This window comes from Lathyrus oleraceus, chromosome 5, assembly GCF_024323335.1.
Source record: "Lathyrus oleraceus cultivar Zhongwan6 chromosome 5, CAAS_Psat_ZW6_1.0, whole genome shotgun sequence".
NCBI lineage: Eukaryota > Viridiplantae > Streptophyta > Magnoliopsida > Fabales > Fabaceae > Lathyrus > Lathyrus oleraceus.
Window position 1 is genome coordinate 630,713,874 of NC_066583.1, and position 7,813 is coordinate 630,721,686.

A 7,813-nucleotide genomic window follows, 5' to 3' on the forward strand; every position below is an offset into this window, starting at 1 on the left:
CCAGTTTGAGCCAGTCCACCTTCGATCTTTGTTTCAACAAGGTTTTTCAATTAACTTAGAAATATATTAGAAATAGAGACTACAATATAATCAATTAATAAAAGAAGAAAAATTTAAGAATTCGCTTGATTAAATTATGAATTTGCACAAATATTTCACTAACAATAAAAATAACAAATATTTCACTTTTATCTTATGTATATTATGATAAACTTTAATCACAAAATATCTTATCTTCCCTTTATCTTATGTATGTTATGATCCATTTTTTATGCCATCATAATATTATCATGAATATTTCTCCCTAATACAAAGCGTGATTAAAAAGCATATTTCTCCCTAATGAAAATAGACTTTCTCCACGATTCCGGAGCCAATGGTATACTTTGTTTTTCGATTCGGACAACTTTTTCCCTGATTTTACTGTTGCTGTACTGTTACAAAAAACATGCTTCCACTCGGAATTTGGACGAATCGAGTTCATTTTTGAGTCCTTTGGCCCGTTTGTAGGCTACCATGTAATTTTCGTCCAATTCAATACACTTTGACTTTGACACTTACTTGATTTGTATTCATATTTGCTTAATATTGTGTTTATGTTTTTCTTTATTACAGATGGCTAGTAACGAGGATCACCCACATGGTGATGAGACCGTTGGTGGTGCGGAAAGGGAAATTAAACGTGGAATAACGGTTATGAAGAAAGTTATTCGAGATAGAGATCGAGGCGTTTTAATAAAAGTGCATTGGAACGAAGGTGGACAACTAATTGAGCCTAACGGTTCAACATTGACAAGTTTTATTGGTGCATTGGTAAGGAATGAAGTTCCAATTACTTGTGATAATTGGAGAAATAAACAATTGAACGAAGCTAAAGACAAAATATGGAGTGAGATAAAGGTACCATATGTGATGTTATTTGTTTTTAATGACGATTATGTCTTTAAATTAATTGTACTAACGCAATGTGTGTATGTTTTTCGTAGAGGTGTTTCGACATCGAAGAAAACAGAAGAGATCATTGTCTCAAATTGGCCAGAAAGTTACTAAGAGGGTTTAGAACCTTTTTATCAACCACCTTTCTTAGGGATACGGAAGGTACTTTTGTTGATGCAGAGCTTCCATCTAAATATGCAAGTTTGATTTCACCTAAAGAATGGGAAACGTTTAAATCCAAACGAAAAACCCAAGAATTTAAGAGTGTAAGTGAAACAAACCGGCAAAGAGCATCAAGTCCGGCGTATCCCTATAGAAAAGGGCGTGTTGGATATGGACGCTTAGAGCAGTCTATAGTAAGTATCTATAAATTGCATTGATATACTTGTTATATTTGATCATATTTTGTCATGAGTTATATTTGATCATATTATGCTTAATGTGTAGTTAACAAAGGAGAATAGTTCTGAAACATCTCTTCCGGCACATGTTTTGTGGAAGGAAGCCCGTGTCGGTAAGGATGGAAAGATTAAAGAAGACGTTCAACAAATATTTGAGAAATGTGTAAGTATAGCATTATTTAAGACAATAACACTTTGACTTTGACACTTTTGAATCGTCCAATTTCAAACACTTTGACTTTGACACTTACTTAAGACAATAACATTACTATTGTGTGTATGTTCATATGATTTTCAGGAGACTCTATCTCAATCTATAGTTCCATATGAAGACACTGATTGCAGGAGCATACTGAGTCGAGCATTAGATGTTCCCGAGTATTCTGGTCGGGTGAGGGGCAAGGGATTTGGGATCACTCAAAAATCCTTGAATATTAAAAAACAAAAGACTCCTAGCAATAAAGAACTGCAGCAAACTTTGGAAGCATTAAAAGCTGAAGTTCTTGAATTAAGAAAGGAAAGAGAAAGAGATCGAGCAGCGGGTTTTAAAGATACTAGTGACAAAGATAGTATCAATTGTAATTTTCAACCGACTATTCCAGAGGTAATTATATATCTTATTATGAAATTAAATTAGCTTCAACCTCTCGTGAGTCTCTAGCCACCAGTCATCAGCTTCGACTGCTAGCATGTGAGTACCATACCGAACCTTCTGAGCTGGAGTGCAATCCATAACACGGAAGATTCTCTCAATTTCTTTCAACCATCCCAAGGCTGCATCTGGATCATGCTTCCCTTTAAACACCGGCGGATTCTCTCTTTGAAAAGTCGCCAAGCTACGTGATCCAGCATCTCCACCAGCATTTGGCAAGTTCTGCACAGCTTGTGCCATCGCTTGCATTGCGGCAGCCATTGCAGCGTCATTCCTTCCAGCCATTTCAACTTATCAATACAACACAACTTAAAGTTAGATCAGTAACAATACACAATTGTTAGACAGTAACGACACGACAACTGGCCGGACAGACCGACCTGCTCTGATACCACTAATGTAACACCCTTCTAAAATACCCCAAATATTTAGACAGCGCTTTTATCAAAAAAGCGCTGGCATAGGTGGTTAATTCAACAAAATATAGTGTAAAAAAGCGCTGGCATAGGGTGGGCTATACCAGCGCTTTTTCTGTAAAAGCGCTGGTATAGCCCACCCTATGCCAACGCTTTTTTACACTATATTTTGTTGAATTAACCACCTATGCCAGCGCTTTTTTAATAAAAGCGCTGGCATAGGGGGGGTTTAGACAGCGCTTTTTCAGTAAAAGCGCTGTCTAAACCGCCCCTATGCCAGCGCTTTTTTAGTAAATTAAGCGCTGTCTAAGACCTATACCAGCGCCAGTATAGCCAGCGCTTTTAAGCGCTGTCTAATCCCTTGTTTGGCATAGTGGTGAAATTCTTCGCCTACCCCTTTATGGCTCCGGATCCGTATCAGACAGCTTCGATGCTAAGACATTCTGGTTGGCCATTATGGGACGCTCTGACTACCAGGCCAAAGGAGCAAAGGCGTTAGGCATTCAAAACCCTTGCTTCAAGTATGCCCAGAAGGTGCTAGCCTTCATACTATTTGGCAGGGGTGACAGTATAGGTGTAGCCACCCAGAGAGAGTTGTTCTTTTTGTTTGCCATGGAAAATCGGGTAGCTGTGAGTGTTATAACATTTGCTGCAAATTATCTAGGTCGTGTGTGGAGAGAAGCCCAAGGAGGAATCTCCATAGGAGGCATCATAACTCAAATTGCCCAATATTTTGGATATGACCCGGCTGCACTTAATGAGACACCGGTAGCAGGTAAGAGAAAACTGGACATGAACGCATTGGTCCAGCAAGGTATGATTTCACAACTTTTTGATTATTATGCCTTAATGAGTTCGGGTCAGTTTATTATGGCTCTACCCGACCCGACACGTATTAGAATCTCAAACACGGCCAATTGGCTTTATGAAAGTGCCGCCCAAGATGATATGGACGAGCACAATGCTGATACATTTGCTGTAGGTAACCCACGGGAGGAAGAAGTGCAGGAAGAGATGCAGGATCATGAGCAATTTGCTGTCCCGCCAGAGGAAGCCATGCACCCCGGTGTCGGTTCGTCATATGTGACGCCGGACCAATGGTCATGGATGTAAATAGAAATTGGTGATCTCCGAGTGGAGCAAGCACGCCAAGGTGTAGAGCAGGCCCGTCAACGGACTCCGATAGATGAGATGCACACGATGATGCAACGTCTGATGTTGCAATTTCCGCCGCCACAGTGAGCCGGTTTGAGCACCCCTCTATCTTGGATGCAAACATTGCGGACAATGTTTAGTTCAAGTGTGGGTTTTTTTTTATCATTTATTGTTGTTTTTGTTTGTTTGGTTTGTTGTTTGTTTGATTCTTAATATATTTGTTTGAATTAAGTTGTGTGTACTCTATGTGTTACAGATAAAGGACATTCGTGCTGGATGAACGATGAAGCTTGGAATGATTGGATGGAAGACACACCCCTCTACTTGCTCTTCTGGAAACCCCCGAAGATTGATGCTACCGACTCGAAAAATCAGACGCGACTCTCTGTCATTGGATTTTGTAGTGATACTCCGCAAACTGAAGAGAAGACGAAGCTACACCACACTGAGAAACATCTTGGAAGCCTGAAAGCGAGACAAAACATGGAGAGAACTAAAAAAAGCCAAACACTTATCATCATGAGAGTTGTTCAGGTATGTCTTTGTCTCTCTGGGTTTGCATTAGAGATACTGAAATTACATAGCACACGATACACACTGAGGCATTGTTTTTGTATTTTAACCCTGAGCCTTTCAAGCCAACCCGTCATAATTACCCGTCGTTCACCAATTTTGAGCCATATTTCCTTTTGTTTTTATTTTTACCATTATATATAGCCATAAGCCGATACACTACCACACCATGCTTAGACAAATGTTGTTTACCCTGAAGCTACCGAAAAGCTTAAGTTTGGGGTTTCATCAAAATTTAGGGACACCGGCAAACCTTACATAAGTGCAAAAAGATGAAGAAAAATGCAGAGAAAAAGAAGAGAAAGAAATAAAAAAAAGAGAAGTCTTGAAGCACTTATCTAGGAAGTCTATTGCTGGCAAAAAGTTTGCATAAAGAGAGCAATAAAAGAAAATATATGCACCAATGAACCTCAACAAAGAAAAAAACGGTGTCCAAAAGAAATAACCCCTAGTATTCCTTTTTGTTGTTTCTATTACCCACCTTACACCTTAGCCCTGTTACAACCGAAAAAGTCCTCATATAGTGTGTGTTGTGTGTTGCTTGTTATGAAGGTATCTGTATTTTAAACCTAAGAGATGATTTTGCATACTCTGTTTTCTTGAGTGTAAACACTTCGACCCCGAGAGATTTAGTGAGAGTGTGAAAAGCTACAGGCCAAAAGATGTGTCAAAGTTAAAGTGTGGCTAAAGTCGGAAATCGGGAAAGAGTAAAACCATGATTGAAAGTGAACAGGAGAACGCAAAAAGTCGTGGTAGCATTGTGGATTCATTCATTTGGGGGCAACCATCCTAATGTCTCGAGCATCACTTGAGGACAAGCAATGAGATAAGTTTGGGGTTGTAACCAGTCGCCAATTCTCCTTGTTTTATGACACTCATTCGGCACCTCTGTAAGAAATCGGTAACACATTAGTCACTTATTTTATTGTTTTATTGCGTTATTTATATGTTTGATATTATAGTCTCTATTTATGGAGCACGTATTATATGCATCATCATACTCCATTTTATGGTCTTTTATGATAGTTCTTTTGATTTCAGGTATAAACAAGTGCACCGGAGGGATAGACAGGCAAAATAGGCATTCCGGACCCGACAGAAGAAGAAAAATGGACCTACAGTAGCCCTGACACGGTCACCCATGTAGGCCAACACGGGCCGTGTCAGGAGAGAAGGTGGAGAAATGGAAAATAGGGAGCTGACACGGCCGCCCGTGTCAGCTGAACGACCCGTGTCAGCCTCCCTGAAGGGGCGTGTCACATCATATTTGTGCCCAGAGGCCAACACGGCCAGGCGTGTTGCCTGACACGGCCAGTGTTGGCTTGGGCACTTGAATTTCCAATTTTTTGCTGTTTTTGGCACGGCTTATCCCGGAGGGCATTTTGGACTTTTACGCAAGGAAATTTGTCATCAGGAACTATTTACAGTGGATTTGAATTGGAAGAAAGGACTTTTTACACGATAAAGAATTGGAAACGATCAAGATTGAAGGGAGGACAAGAAGCGAAGAACGGGGATCCTTCAAGAGTGGAAGCGATTGAAGATCAACGGAATTCTGACATTTTTGTAATGTCTCAATTTTACTTTGTATCTGATTTGAATAATATGATAGGCTAAACCCCCCAATGCCAGGGGGTGTCCCTGAATTGATCATGTAATGACTCCGATGTTTGTTTTCCCTTAATATATCTTATTTGATTTCAATTTCACTGTATGATTTGCGTAATGCTTTTTTTTGGAAAAAATTAAGATTGATGTATGGTTAACGATTAATAGGACTGCAATGGTTAAGGTTCTCATACAGTGAAACCGTAGTAGAGATCACCTAGGACTAGGGATACCCTATGGTTACCGGATTAATCTTGTTAATTTAAAATGCTTGGTTTCATCATAATCACCTAAGGACTTAGAGGTTAGATTGAATATCAAAGGTTTCCCTCCGAGGACTTAGGGGGAAATAATCTAAAGATCCGGTAATTGAAATAGTATTCAGTATTAAGGAGATATACACTCAAAGGGTCATTATAGGAGATAGTTACACACCAACCTTGGCATATCATATTAACTTGTGAAAATATTTATTTGTTATATTTTTCCTTACAGTGAATTCTTAAAAACCATAACTATCACTTTTGTTCAATTTAGTGACTATTTACGTTTATATTGTTGCGCAATCCTCGAGATCGATCTTTGGGAAACTTCCCTATTATTACTACATCGGTGAAAATAGTACACTTGTTATTTTTCCGATCACCACTCCACTCACAAATGGATCCCACGAAATTAGGGATTTGGAAAAGTTTTCCAACAGACCAATACACACAAAAGCAACGACTCATCATTTTCAGAAAAAATCACACGAATGAACAAAAAACTCTGAGATTTCATACGTACCTATTCCTCACTATCACTCCTTATTCATCCCATATAAATAAAAGCATTGTTCTATTGGATAGGGAAAGGAACCCTACTAAAACGCTGCCAAATTCATTTTTAAGACCTCACTCAAAGCTCAGGACCTTAAGATTACTCATAGTTTTTCCAGTAAAACTCTGAGATAATTTGAGCTAAATCCTAACCCTAAAGCAAACAACAACAGTAAAGTTCAAGAAGCAAAGAAGAAGAAGAAGAATTTTTGTAGAGCCTACAGAAGAGATAAATAGGACTTATCTGGGTATCACCGGAGGAACTTCATCGAACTAGCTTCGGTTAGGTAAAATTCTTTGCGTTTTGCTCAAAATTGTGGTACCTTCATGTTCGCCTTGTTGAACTGATTAGAAACCCCTTGTTAAAATACACCAAATCGGCACTATTGTTCATTTAATTTCGAATTTAGGGTTTTGGTTTTGGTTGTGTTTGTTGTGGTTTTTGACTTCAGATTTATGTTTAAGAGATGAATAAGGCTAGGTTTGGTATTAGGAGGTTTAGGTTTTGTGGAGTTTGACATTTTAGTTCCGGATAAATGTCGATCCGGTCCTAAGAGGGGTTTTCGGGTAAATCTGAAGCCGAATTCATAATCCTCGGCCAAATTAAAGGGGTTAATGTTTGGATTTTTAGGTTTTAGGGTAGTGGTTCACTGGGGAAGAAGGTGGCGCCGTCGCCTTCGATCGGCAACCACTGTATTCTCTGGTAGGGTTTGAACGAGAGGGAGACTCGGTTGCAGAGCTCATCTCATTTCATTTTGTGAAGAGAGAGAAACCATTTTGTGAAATGAACCTTTTGTTTTGATCATTGTGGTTTTGTTGAGTAATGGTTTGGCCGGACATGATGGTGACAAGTGTCTCCATTGTTGGAACACTTGTCACAATTGCTGGGATCTGTTACTTCAATCCCATGATGTTATCCCACTGCGGTATCATGTTCAGCACTTTCCACCACCCTCCATTCTCGTTGACCAAATCAGGTCATAAGATATGATGGTTTATAACGTCTCCCGTGGTCAACTCAGGTTAACTGAGGTATTTGGATCTTCTTTTTTGGTTTTTTTTTTATATTTTGTTTTATTTAAACTAATTAGTTAATTTTAGACCAACTAATATTTAGATTAAATAATTGAAGTATTATTTTAATGATTTATGTAATTAATCTTTTTTGTATTTTTTTATTTTTATTTTTATTTAATTATTATTTAATTAATCATTTGTCTATAGAATTTATTTAGGTTGTATTGCATTCACTTG